The sequence below is a fragment of the Chelmon rostratus genome, chromosome 11 (genome assembly GCF_017976325.1).
Source record: "Chelmon rostratus isolate fCheRos1 chromosome 11, fCheRos1.pri, whole genome shotgun sequence".
Lineage (NCBI taxonomy): Eukaryota > Metazoa > Chordata > Actinopteri > Chaetodontiformes > Chaetodontidae > Chelmon > Chelmon rostratus.
In genome coordinates, this window is record NC_055668.1 from 20659304 (window position 1) to 20674158 (window position 14855).

The 14855-nt window shown below is 40.2% G+C and overlaps 1 long non-coding RNA gene across 1 annotated transcript in view; it reads left to right on the top strand.

The window, feature by feature from the left end:
• Window positions 1-13810, top strand: part of LOC121614208 — a 75475-nt gene extending 61665 nt beyond the window's left edge. Inside the window, exons 3-4 of the long non-coding RNA XR_006007221.1 lie at window positions 469-581; window positions 12574-13810. This is a non-coding gene — a long non-coding RNA (uncharacterized LOC121614208). The remainder of the gene's footprint in view (window positions 1-468; window positions 582-12573) is intronic.
• The last annotated feature ends 1045 nt before the right edge of the window (window positions 13811-14855 follow it).

Sequence of the window (14855 nt, forward strand, 5' to 3'; positions counted from 1 at the left end):
AGATCGTTAGACTGGTATGATAAGCTCATCATTCATTTATGGATAAGTGAATGTGTCAGTCACGCTGTAGGCTTGTTCACTTGTGTATGGAGAGATGCAACACTGAACAATGCTTCTTCAGGGCTTTGATTGGGTGCGAAAACCCTATTTGCATTTTGCTTCTGTGCATGACCGACTTCTCCGAGTACATCCTCATTGTATTAGAGAGGCTGGTGTGAACCTGCAACACCAGATGAATGCAAGAAAGTATTTCTAACTAGCCGCATTAAAAAACTCCCAAATTACTTAAATATCCATCTGCTCAAGACCTCATATCCAGCCTTTGAGCCTTTTTTCTATAAAACAGGAAGAATTCCAGTGGATTGAGATGAGAAGTTCTTTAATAACTGAAAAATGAATGAATGCATTTTAGTACTCAATTATATGCTAAGTGACTCATTAAAGTGGGGATTTTTCTTTCTTTCGCAGGGCTGAGACGCAGGATTGAGAAATTGCTTCACCACAGGACTATCAGGCTGGTTTCCACCACATTCACCCATCCTGACAGCCGCTGGGGAAACCACCTCCGCGCAGCTCATCCGGTAGGAGTGTTACAAGCCTGTAGTGGCAGTCTGATCAGTGCCTTGTCGATAATATCAAACATGTTTACCTGACAAAATCCCAAACTGCTGCTGTTGTGTGAATCAGCTGTGCGAGCTGTGCACAGGTAGTGTTAGATGGAGTTACACAACATTAGTGGTAGTAATGGAGAGCTCATAGACGTTCCTCAACATCAAGTGTGGTTGACAAGCCTGCCTGACATTACCCTGTTTCTGCTGCCGCCTGCTCATTTCCAGCTCTCAGTAAGAAAAGAGCACATGTTCTCGTTTTGTGGTTTATCTTTGTTTTATTGGTAAATATTGAAGGTCAGGATAGCGCCGATTGTCCTGTTCAAGTGTGCGATACTTGGCCTAAATCTTCAAAACCTGCTTCGTAAAAAATCAATTAGGGTTACAAAACAATCCTCCCACACAGTCTCTCACTGTCTGTGTGCAGGTTACAGCAGTATGGTGCTGTGACTGGAGGAAATACACTGTATGTGTGTGTGTGTGTGTGTGTTTTTCCTTCTATGCGGGCCTTTGAGCAAGACAATAAACCTTGACTAAATTGTCATGTCTCCAGCAGCTGCCTGTGAATGGTTTTTTTTTCAGCAAAATCTTGGTTATTAACCAACAGAGGGTCCATAGAAAACAAAAGAGACCACGAGCTCTTGAACTTTACATAGTGAAACATAATAAATTGGATTAAACAGGAATATTACGTTATGGTCGGGGTGGAAAGCTGTCGTAAAACGATAACGCCGTAGCCTACTGTTGTGTTCCAGTCATTAAAACATTGAATTTGACAAATCGTTATCGTTTCACCAGTTCTCATTGATCAGCAACTGAAAAGACATGAAAATCCGGAGGGCCATCAAGCCGTATTTCATTGTAACACAACATATTTGCTAGCCAATTAGCTATCGTTAGATAAAAGCTAATGCTAGCATTTGTCCACTTCCTAGCTAACATTCTGGACTGATAGTGTGACACGATCCAGCTGGAAAAGTGTGAATTAACAATGAAATGTCAACTGACACCTCGGTTGTAATCAGGCTGGTATTGTAAGTTAGCTAACGTTAGCTGTCCTGCTGTCGCACCGGAGCGCACATTTCTGCGTAATGTTCATCCAGATAACATCCAACACAAAAGTCCAAGCACTTTAGCAGTGATCGTTTCGTGTGGCATTAAGAGGCCGACATGCCTGCTTTGTTACGTGACGTTACGTGACGTTACCTTACGTGACGTTACCTTGTGTCGCTAACTCGCTCACATCCAGTGTGTTTTACTTCCAGGCTTAAATAAATGCGTTGAAGATTGTTTGATTGCCTGTCCTCCCGTGTTGTGTCACAGACATGTTACATGTTATCGTAACGTATTATTGAACAGAAATGTTAGCTACGAAGTGGTCGAATACTACTATTAGCTGTTGGCTAATAGGATATCAAATATGTTGTTCTACCTTGAAATATGACCCAGCTTTGTATTTATAGTGTGTGATCTGGACATTTTGAAATAATTAATGTCACTAATTAATAGGAGAATAATGTAGTGATGACTCTGTCAGCTTGTCATTACTTCTCTCTCTACCGCGGCAGTAATGTGTCTTGTGGAGCGAGGTTCTTATAACAGGATCAATAAATATCTTAGATACCTGTAGCCAAGATGAGAAAAAACAATTTGACTTTTGTTGTGGAGGTAGAGCAAGAAAAGAAGCTGTGTCACCATTTTCAAGTCACAAGTCAAATTCTTCATGTTGCACCTTTCTTTTTTTTTTTTACTGGAAATACATCATGGGGGTATTTTTTCACTGCAGCTTCCTTCAGGTATGAGAAAAAACCCCCATACAAATTGCAAGCTTTTCATTAACACCTAACCCAAATGTTATGCCACATCCTCCCTCCTCTTCTCTCCTCCTTCCCTCCTTCAGCTATCCGCCCTCGTCTACCGTTTCCTCGCCTCTAATGCTGGCTGACTGACAGTGAGTGCAGCTGCAGTGGCTCAGATTAATTAGCTAAAGTGGAGTCCATCCATTCATCACAAAGTCCTAATGATCAATGCTATAAGTGTCATGGCTTCAGACGGGTGTGTGTCGACACCAAAAAGCTTGTGTGTGTGTGTGTGATCGTGTGCAGGGAGAGACTGCATGGCAACAGAGGAGATGCCAAGAACTGTGAAGCAGCTGACGTAGCATTCAGAAAAACTACAGATGAGGGTGGAGTGATTCTGCATTAGGCAAGTATAACTGGTACTTTTGCTTTTTATCAAGGTTACAGTGTCTTTAATTTGAAGATAAATGTACAGTAGGACTGACACTGGTTGTTTAAGTGTGATTACAGATTACTGTTTAGGTCGATTGCCAGGGACTCCCAAAATGTCATATATGACTGTTGGAGAGCACCAGGGACAGGTGTACCAGACCTGCACATGGCTAACGTTTGAGGCACGGTCGCAGTTTGCTTGGGTTTAGACAACAAAACTACCTGGTTAGGTTTAGGAAAAGATCATAGTTTGGGTTAAAAACGTTGCTGTGAATGTATGTTGCGTAACTTAAAGTAAGTCGAGATTGCCTTTCGGTTTCACCATCCGCCTCATCTTCCTGCACAGGCAGACTGTCTTGCTCTCTATACTACGTAATTACTACGGCCACTAGAGGTCACTGCCCGACAATACACGTAACTATGGGGTGTAATAACCAACCTACACAGGCGACCTTTTTACGGACGATTTTCTGCTATGATATGACAGAATGCCATCATTTGTTGATCCTTTATGGCATCTACTGAAAAAAAGACTGGGAAAGTTGTGGACTGCTCCAAAAACACCTGTTTGGAGCATTCCACAGGTAAACAGGTTGATTGGCAGCAGGTGACAGCATCATGAACGGGTATGAAAGGAGCATCCTGGAAAGGCTCAGTCTAGGATATTGCTACATGGGCTCAGGAGCACTTTGTAAAACTGTTGTCTGTAAACACAGTCCTTGTGCAAATGATTGCATTGTTATAATTATTATTATTATTATAAATGTTTTACGCAGTGTCCCAACTTTTGTGGAATCAGGGTTGTATCACAGCGACCTCCGGCATCTGCAGCCCTCAGATTCGACTGGCTTTAATGAAGACCAGTCAAAACATGTTTACACCGTCATCACAGTTATTAAAGTGTGATGAAATCGCTGGCTAGCTCGTGTCTTACTGTCATTTGCAAGAACAACATTTGAAATGCGAGAGGATTATTGGTACACGCTAACGCCACGGTCGTCTTCCTGAGTCTCTTGATTATGGTGGCAGTGCAGGCACGTGAACAAAACCACTGAACGCGTTCAATTATTGCTTTCAGATGAAAACATTATTACTCCAAAATGCTGGCTTGTAAGAAAACACAAATAAATCTGGTGTCTACCTTGATGTTTTTGTATTCTTGAGTTTATACAGCAGGCTCCATTAAAAGTCAGCTCGGCTACACACAACCAGTCATGGACGAGTTAATGTGGTTACAGGTTTGGATCACAGAAAACTAATGAGTGATGTTTCAGATGGTGGATGGATGGGACCAAAACAAGTGGGAGTTAGCCAGCTGTTCATTTCCTGTTAAAGTCAGCATTTTTTTTAAAGCGTGACCACAATCCTTCCCTGACCTAGTCCAAGGGGTTATTACTGTATCCGTGACAACAAAGGTCCCCTGATCTTAACGAAGTTGCGACTGTAACCGAAACATGATGGTTTTCTAACCTTAACCAAGTACTTATTTTAACCCGAAGCGTGCTCTTTCCCTAACCCTTAACAAGTTGTTTGTGACCAAACCTTCGACCGCAGCGTTGTCACATCATTCAACAGATTTAGTTTTCAGCAGTGATTTTTTAATGGCTTTGGAGGCATTTTGTCATTTAATTGAAGAAGCAGTTGATTCTTACACTTGAGTTTTTGCACAGACTAAACAAACAAGTCATACCACGTTAATCAGCCAGCTTTAGAGGTGCCGGCTTCCAGTTTTTATGCTAAGCTAAGCCAGCTAGCGGCTGGCTTTAGCTACATATTTATCATACAGATATGAGAGTGGTATTGGTCCTGGTGGTTTGGACTTCATGTTTGACGGCATCTCTTAGAGTACAGCTTCTTTTATGCAGGTTGGGTCTTCACCGGGAGAGAGCAGACAGCAGACCGATCCTCTGCGACCTTTGAGGCGTCTGTCTGACAGCGACATCACTTAATTATTGTAACTGAGTCTCTTTAGTGTGTGTGTGTGTGTGTGTGTGTGTGAGAGAGAGAGAGCCTGTGTGCATCTGTGTGTTCGCTAAGTGGAAACTGAAAGTGCAGCATGTTTCCAGTCATCTTCCCTGTGCTCAGTGTGGACACGGCCACTTGGCCAACACACACACACACACACACACACACACACACACACAGTCATGGAGCACAAAAGCAGCAGATGTAAATTTTCCCTCTTAACAGTCTTGTGCAAAAGAGCCTCTATTCATTGACTTGTTTTGACAGCTGTGTGTGTGTGTGTGTGTGTGTGTGTGTGTGTGTGTGTGTGTGTGTGTGTGTGTGTGTGTGTGTGTGTGTGTGTGCGCAGATCAGAATTTGTAGTACATGTCCCACCTCTCTCATTTTGGTCCCAGGCTCAGCCATTTTATCTCCACATCCATCTCTCCAGTCAGCAAATGAGCTCCTTCTCCCGTGAAATGTAAAAGTGAGAGCAGAGTCCGGCGGGGAGTAAATCGCTCACTCCGACTCCAAAGTAATTTCTTTTGCACCGCTGACTTTGTCCGCCTCCGACGACAGCTTCACATTCTTTTCCAATACTCACATGTGTGCATGCACAATAGGTCTTTGTCACATTTTGACTTGTTGGAGCAGGTAAAGCACAGCAGCAACATGCCTCTGCCCTGTCCAAGTGTCCTGATGATAGTGTGAACCTGAGACCGAAGCAGCCGTGATTTGTATCGTTCACACCTGTGCTTTTCCTCCTCTGACATGTCAGATTTTCTTCTGTAATTTAAAGGCCTAGGAAGGAGAGATCGGTCGCTGTGCAACCAACCAGAAGGAAATGAGAAACGGGAGATTTCTAACAAGATAAAGCTGTGCTACATGCGCATAAATGACATAAAAGCTGTTGTATTTATTTTAGACAGATATGTGGAACGTGTCATTGTCAGGATGTCAAACAGAGCTTTGGAAAACAGTCCCTTACATCTCCTGAGATGAAAACATATGGCTGAAGTTACAAGGAGAGTTGTGGCATCTGTCACATTTGCCATCAATATATTTTGGATGATTTTGAGTTAGTAAATTGTCCAAGATGTTTAATCTTATTCCACAATTCTTTCCACATTTGAATCAAAAACCAGTGAAATGAATATTTTTCCTACTTTGACTGAAAGTGATTCAAAAACTCATCAACAACAAATCAAAAGAGAAAAAATAAAATGCGTTTTCAGCCATGTGCCCCATCTCTTATATTGGAATTGCATTAGAAAGGCATATACCTAAATATATATAATTATTACAGCAACCAATAACTCTTTCAATGCACATGTGAGTATTCTATTAAGAAAAGAAAATGTAAATTATAAAAGAAATGGGAGAAGATCCTAACCGACATCAGACGTGTGGCAGGTATGAGAAGCTGCACAGCTCTGACTACAGGTAACTGCAAAACTTTTACCAACAAAGTGTGAACTGCAGAGCTTCAGAGCAACCAGGAGGATGACGAGGCAACAGCAGAGAAATTATATAATGCTAACACACACACACATACACACGCACTGCGAAGAGGCTTTTTAAGGTGAGCCTTTGATGAACACACCACGTTAAATGCCCTGTGTGGTTTCTCTGTGCCGTTGTAGGCGGCTCTTTCTTCATTTGATCACGAAGGATCAGTAAGTTAAATGTTGATTTGTTCTCTGGGTGTATTCTCAGTCCCACGTGCAAATTGGCTTCTCTGAGCTCTGAAAACTTAACAGGCGTTGGCGTGATCTTAAATTGATCGCACTATACTGCCGTAGCTTTTCATTGTGCCTCATACTCATCTGTCGAGTAAATATTTGAGAAGAAATCGCCGTCCGACTTAACTTTACCCTCTTTACCCTTCTGGCATTACTGCAGCAACAAGTTTAAGCTCTTATTATTATTATTATTAAAGTATTTTACATAAATTCACCTTCTATTCTTTATAAAATATTTTAATCGTTTCCTGCATGTTTCAAGGCCACATAAGACAAAAATTAATAAAATAAATTAAAACACTTTTTGACAGTATTTTGTGGTGCTGTTGAAATGTGCTGTGTTATACTGAGAGGTGTTTTTCTTATATTTATATATATACATTACACAGGTTGTGCAACTCAATTTAACAGCACCACAGGCTACAGCCTCCGCAAAGACCATAAAGTTGAATCAACACCTCTCTGAGCATTATAACCTTTATAAGGGGAGGGTTTATTACATTAGTTTGATGGTAGGTAGGCAGATGTGCCTGATAAGCTGGCAGTGGAGTGTCGATCGTACGCAGCTCACCCACAGTGAGAGTGACATTCAGGGCAGGTGGATGACTCAGATTCTGCAAACAGAGGACTGTCAGGAGGATGACTTATCCGCTGCTGTCCTTCGTCTTCACCTTTGATCCCCAGCCAATACATACAGCTGGTGTTAAGTACTCTTAAACCTGCCTAACGCTGATGCAGGTTTCCACTTAATCCAAAGAGACAACAAGACAAAACATCGACTCATGCATCAAACTGGTTAATCTTCTTTCGCCGGTGATGAATAGGCGTCACACAGACCCATGGCGTAACCCTCGACCTTCAACCAAATTGCAATTTGTATTCGCACTTACCGGCTGCATAAAATGAGCCAGCGGCAGATAAGAGCTCAAATATGATGTGGAAGCAGGCCTGAAGATAGAAATGTGGGTAAAACTGCAATTAAAGTTACATAACTTTCAAATAAGAAGCTCCATTCAAAATAAGTTAAATAGAATAAATTAACAGATAAATACAGAAGAAGTGCAATGGCCATGACTTGCATTTTTTTTTTTTGCTATTAATGATAACAGGCTAACTAACCTGCATGCTATATTTGGAAGAATACTTAGGCTAATTAGGTAGTAAATTAATTTGTGTTGCTCGGCTGTCCGGCCCGGACCCCTTTGTTGTCCGCCGTCTGTCCTCCTTTCCTGTCTCTTTCCAGCTACACAATAAAAAAAAGCCAAACAAACACAATTTAAAAAGCTACCTGTTAGCATTGCATGCTAATGTTCTGTTGATTATATCAGAAGGAAGGAAGGCCTCGTGGGCTCATATGTGCTACTGCTTAATTAATGTTGTATTTTTAAGACTGTGATAACAAGATGGCAAGTAGGGGGAACATGCTCATGTTTCTGACAGCTACAAAATCTCCCACAAAGACAGAAATTTCCCCAGAAATGACAACAATCTGTTGGCAAAACGGCTGAAAACCACAATAACTTCCTAAATGTAAATGGAATTCCATATTTACACAAATACAATCAGCTGAGCTGATTATAAATTGGTTATTTTTGTTTCTAGTTTCACTGTTAATAAATTGCTACAGATATGAAACACAGTGAAGGCTTTGAATAAAGCTCAGTAATGAGATAACAGTGTTTGAGTAATGCATCAATTCAAGGTTTTCTTTTTTTTCCATCCTGCCAATGAAAATGCAGCATTAACTCATCAAAGTATCTTTAGAATTAGAATTTTTAATAATTTAATGGAAATCTTTTGAATGTTGCTCTGACACATTAAGATCGATATGCAAACCAATATTTCATTCCATTGACGAGCTGCCGCCGCCGTTAAATATAAACAGCAACAAGCTTTTAAAGCATCCTGTCGCTTTCTCGTCGGTAAATGTTCTCCACAGTGTTCGAAGCTGCTCTGAGCGAGAGCTAAATGCAGATCCGCTTCATCAGGCAGGGAAGACAAAGCACAGAGTCATCTATCAGACTGGTTAATCCTGTCCCTGCAGTAAATTATTCATCACAGTTATACGTCACTGTCCTGAGCGAGAGTGATCGCCGCAGTGAGAGGCAGCCCTGTTAAATCCCTGCCTTTTATAAAAACAGTCATACGCTTATGTTTAAAGAGAAGCTGATTGTGGGTCAAATGCTGCTGCAGGTGATTCTTGGAATTAAAGTTTCAGAATTTACCTCTGAAATCTGCATTTTCAAGTCCTGAGAATCTGATTTGCTGCTGACGCAGTAAAATCTTTAAATCTAAATCTCAGAGTGGGATTGAAGCTTCCTCTCGCAGCTGGACGACGAGTCTGAAACTAAGTGGTACTCCACTCAAAGGGCAGCCAGCTAATTCATCTCCTCAGCTCTTAACAGAATGATTAACAGCGTCACCAAAGCTGAGAAATTTGTCTGGCCCGCGGTCGGTGTAATGGCCACGGCGCGAGAAAAGACGCTGGTTATAAATGGAAGACTGTAATTCATCACAGTGTCCACCTATGGGACCTCAAGATGGCTAAAGACATTCATCCTCGGGGGAAGAGCCCGTCAGTTAGCAGATAATTAGAGATTTGTCTTCAAAAAAAGGGCTGCGTATGTGTTTGTTTAACATGTATTTATATAGCTGTTCCTGGGGATTTTAATTTTAAACAGACAACAGGAGGAATTTGTGTGTGTACATATTATCTCATTTTATCAAGTAATTTTGTTTATTTTTGAGTCATTAAATCCTTGTTTTCCTAAAATACATGAAAGAATCTTCATAGAAGGCAAATCACTGCCTTTGAACCATGAAACAGTGCTTTAATTCTTGAAAAGGTTGGATTATTTTTAAATTATCTCAGACTTTAAAATCTCAGTAATTGACGAAAAGTTTTAGCTGTGTATTGTAACAGACTGCAGTGGGAATGTTATACATATATACTCTTCACCAAATTTTAAATCGCTTTCTCCCAAAAAAAAAAACAAAAAAAACAAAAACACATATTAACAGAGTAGAAATTCTGAGTCCTAATCATCAATATGTGCTGACAAGTAAACTCAAGCCAACAGAAAACATGCATTTAAAGCGCTGCAGCCTTTGCAGGAGAGCAACACACGTTTCCCCAGCGCTTAGTGTTTAGAGTGTTTATAATCAAATAAACACATGATGACGGGGAAATTCTGTGATCAGATTAGCGCTAAAAGAAAACACATGTCATCTCATCCAAAATCAAAACATCTCACTTGTGTTGTTTGACACTACAGTCGCTGTAAGCTTTCCAGAACATCGTCTGCTAAAAGCCTAAATGTGTAAATGTCTGCAAACAGCCGTCTGCCTCATCTTTTCCAGCAATGCACAAAGCTCCGGAGAGGAGGTCCTACTGTCTGTTGTATAGCCAAAAGTGTGCGGCGCTTCTATTCTACCACTGAGGCAAAGCTTCAAAGAAAAGCCCAGTTTGCTTTAATCAGTTTAGACTGGGCAGACGGGGTCCGTCATGACTAAACAAAGCGTGGTCAGATCAAAGCGAGCCTAATTATTAGTCTTTAAAGCAAATCTGAGATTGCAGATGATGCTTTGTTAAGATACAGTCGCAGAAATTTAAATTGGCTCTGGTCCTGTTTAACTGTGATCCACATATCAAAAACGCAAATATTTAAATTCAGCGAGTTTAGTTCAGCAAGGCCAAAGTGAGTAAATGAAGAATATCCATAAAAGGTAAATGCCAGGACCGAACTGATGCAGTGATTTAATTCTTTTCAGGCTTTGCAGTAAATTATGATACATAATCCTTGACAATAACCTGCAGAATGGCCTTTGTTTCAGTGTGTCAGTGAGCTGAGTGCATGTTCACCCGGTGCCTTAGAGGAAAAATTAAACTTGAAACTTGAACGTGCCCACGTCACTGTGCTCTATCTGTGCTGCCGACTGTGTCGCCCTTTCCCTTTGCAGAGAGCGTGGACGGTATGTGTGCAGGGGACTCAGGCGAGTCTCACTCACACTTCTTCTTCTTTCTACACAATTTCCAGGAATTGTGTTGCTTCTAATACTTTTACTACCGCTCTTTTTATACATGAGTGGCTTAATTTTAATGTGCTGCACAGCAGGTTTTCTGTCTGTGTAGCATCAAACGTGGCGCCGTTGAACCCTGCAGGTTTTTAAACACTGATTTTTTACTCACAATATATAAAGATGTAACTTTTGATTTCCCTTTTGATCAGCTAGAAGACCGAAAGGTGAATACAGACATGCTGCATTCATTTTTAAGGCCTAACTGTTTCCAACAATCAGGTCAACTCTTTCCTTTCAGCTCTCAAATAAGGTTTGTCAGCTGCTGCACTTCTGGCTCCAAGCCTGTGTGTGTATATATATCTACTGTATATACATGGAACTATACCTGCAACTGCATATTATTTTGCTTTTAGTTTATTTCACAGGGACAAATGGACCATAAACGAGCCGTAGTTCCCTCAGGAGCTCAATCTTTTATCAGGTGTTCCTGACCAGATGTTAAAAAGGCACTTTAAAAATAGATTTGCACTGTAATAAATATGACTCATAGACACATTCACCAATGAATAATGCCACAGTGGAACACGTGTTGGTCTGGAGCAATGTGCTAACAGAAAGAAAGGATTAGTTGCCGTCCCTTTTTTTGTTTTTTCTAAACCTAATTTCTGTTGTTGTTGAGCCTCCGTCTGTGGAAGGAAAAAGAAATAAAATTCTGGTTTAATAAGAGCGGGAAGATCATCTCTGGATTGTGACTTAACGTGTATTTTTAGTCAAAATCATAGCCCGACATTTCCTTTGTTTTCGTCGATGCTGCCTCTCGGTGTGTGTGTGTGTGCGTGTGTGCGTGTGTGCGTGTCCTGTGTCACGTCAACAGTCTGATCCAGAAACCGGACAGAAAGTCTGGAATTAAAGCAGGAAGCTGCAATGACGCTGAACATTGTACACAGATGTTTATTAAATACGAGTGTTGCAGTAAAGAAATCACATGTTGACATTCGCCAAGTTGATTTTTGTCTAGACTTGTATTTATATTTGTGAAGGCAGTAATTATGGAAGTGAATTAAAGTGTGTTTTTACTATAATTAGATAAAGTTTTGCTCTTGAGGGATGCCTGATGTGCAGAAGGGACTGTTGAGACTGATGTATTGATACTTGTTTATATCAAGCCATGTATTATGTTTGTAGGCCTTAGTTTGGTAAGTCAGGAAGATCAAGAAGGAAACAAAGAAATATTCAGTTTTATATACAAGATATTTGGTTATGATCCTATATAATTCATTAATTGATCTGTAATCACAAATGAGTGAATGAAGGATTTAAGAAGATTAATGTCTTTGCGGGTTTAGTTTAGTTTTTAATCTAAATTGAGTCAGAAAGAAAGACAGAACGACATGTTTGATAGAAATAACAGGATATTAAACACAGCTCATTTATTCCAGAACACCGACTGAGAGCTTCAATCATATAAAATTAAAGATTTTACCAGAATTTAAAAGAAAAACGTGTAAAAGCAGTAACACACTCCAGATTCTGGTGCATCTGTTTGCTGTGACTGTAACACATCAGCCAGCAGCCATTATGAGCATTACCTCAAACAGGTCATTGCTTAATTAATGCACTGTTTGTATACGATCTTATAGGCTGTTCTAATACCTGATTGGACGATACGGGACAATCTGAGGAACCTTGATTAGTTTTAAATCCAGGTTAATCCTTTTGTTCGCTTTTTTTTTTTAGGGAATTAAAATATGTTTCCCTCTCTGCAGCTTTGCAGAACATTTTTATTTGTGGGCAATAAAAGCTTGACACTTTATTGTGTTGCTGTGCACCGTTCCAGCCTGTTGTATTTTATTTGCTCACAGTAGGCCTGTAATACACTTAATGATGCTTCCACTACAACTTAATGCCTTGTGTCACTTGACGTTTTCTCGCCTTTTAACGCTATTTTCCTCCATGTACGGCCGTCACCGCCGCTCTCTGTGTTCCTATCCTGCATCCTGACGCTGTTTTTCTCTTGTTCTGTTTCAGTCGAAATGTTGCTGACTCAGTTTGGGGTCATGACATCATCATCATGAGATGGGAGGCTGGTGAGCGGTGACCACAGGCAGCGACAGAAGAGGAGGTGCCTGTGTGTCGTGGTTTGCAGCTGCCGGCTCTTGGCAGACAAAAAAAAATTGCGCTTTGCAGTTGCCTCAGGGAATAATTTGCTCAAATGTCGAAAGGAAGAACAAATTCAAGAGGTTTAAAAAGGCAGTAAGTAAGATTTTTATTGTCACGTTGCACCAAATGACCATAAAACACCTGCAGGAGGCTGATAGTGTTGTTAATTGTCCAGGTGTTGAGGTTTTTGGGCTTTTCAAACCGGCTTTCCGGCTTGTGGTCTGTTGTGGAGCTAAATCTCCACACCCAGTGAAGTCATGCTGGGGCTGTTGAAATCCCAGCTGGTGGTGAACACACAAGTCAAAGATTACTGGAGTCCTGAGCATTTTGCGTTTACACTAACACAACTTTATTTAACATCATGTAGAGACAAGCTCAGAAAAACAGCTGGAAGTGCTGATGAGGGGCTTTCACACCACATCTCATTTATCTCTGCAGACAGTGAATTAATATTTTCAGTGATTTACAGGCACTTTGTCACTTTATATGTAAATTATAGTTTTATTTCTAATATTTTTCTTCTGTATTTGTGTGTATAAATACCAGAACAATATTTTTTTTACCACCTTGAACTGTACTATAATAATATCCTGAGTGATTATCACTAAGGATTTGTACCTTTTAATAGACTGCTGTGTCATTTTTAATTGTAATTTAAGTTTGTGGCAGCTTAATAACTAAATTAACAGAATTATTCAACAGATTTGTAGCTGAGTTCCTGCTGAAAAAAAGGATGGATGTATGTGGTTGAAGGACAGTTTCAAAGGTGTGAATGTATTCAGGTAAAGGTGTTCATTTAAAGGCGATAAACTAAAACTACAGTGAAACAAATACTATTTTGAGGACCGTCATTTTCAGAGGTTTAAAGCTCATCTGTAGTCAAAATCTTGTAATTCAGACAGATAAATTATATGACTTTGTAATTAAACTTTAAACGTTAATTATTATTATAATCATAATTATTATAAACACTGTCTGAAACACCTGTGAAGCGTCCGCCAGCCTGAGTGACTGAATGAATTTGTGCTTCCTCTCTGTATGTTGTAAATAATGCACCTTGCCTGTATTTTCAGAATCTAAATAAATAAATCAACTTAAAGATTAACTTCCAGTTCAGTTAAATCCAGCTCTTGTTTTTGTATTATAATGTAAGACCATGAAAAACACATAAATGACTCTAATAAGAGCGAGTGCAGTCTAACAGTGTGTCATGTGACCGTGAGCACGTATCAGTGACCAGCTTGTTAATTATCACGTTGATTTTCATTGTGAGTCAATCTGATCATTTTCTGGTTTAATCGTTTGGTTGGAGTTAAATGTCAGCACATGTTGAAGTTTCCCATCATTAAAGCTCAACGTGACGTCCTCCCATCCAAAACTCGCAAGAGTCGAATCACGAGACGAATAAAAGCAGCAAATCATCGCGATTTAGGAGTTCAGCTCAGACATCATTTAAATTTCAGCCTCCTGCTTTGCGAGGTGATCAGCTGACTTCCTCCGAGGACTGTTAACGCTCTGCAGAGCCCGCAGCTCTGAAGAACTGCTCTTACAGCCATAGTATCGATTATAAAAATGATTTGTTCTTTTTTTATCCGCACACATGACTAACTTTTGTTTTTAAAGGATAAATCAATATTTTCTCTCTGTGTGGCAGCAGTTCGTGCAAACTAGTTGATGGAAATTTTAACTACTGACTATAAAAGATATTATAAAGTTGGATTTATTCTGCTGCATCAGAGGCTGCACATGGAGGCGGGATTCTTCTGCTCTTCCTGACTCTTAGAAAGGTGGGACTGTGCGTAAACATAAATGAAACATGTTGCTGCATCACATTCAGAATAAGCAGATATTTACAAAAATCAATTAAGTTAATGAGGTCAAACATTAAATATATTGTCTTTGTGGTGTTTTCAATTGAGTGGATGTCAAAACGGATTAGGATTAGTTTTTTTGGAATCAGGGTTGCACATGTTGGAGCTTCAATGTGGTCCCTGTGTGTCTTGGTAGCGGAAAGTTTCCACTTGTAGAACTGCAAGCTGGCATGACTGGACTGATTTCAGTGATTCTGCAACAAGTGGAGCTGAAAAGAAGCCCAGCTGTGATGCATTTGCATGAATAAATAGATGGAAACATTCATTCTGACAGTCTGA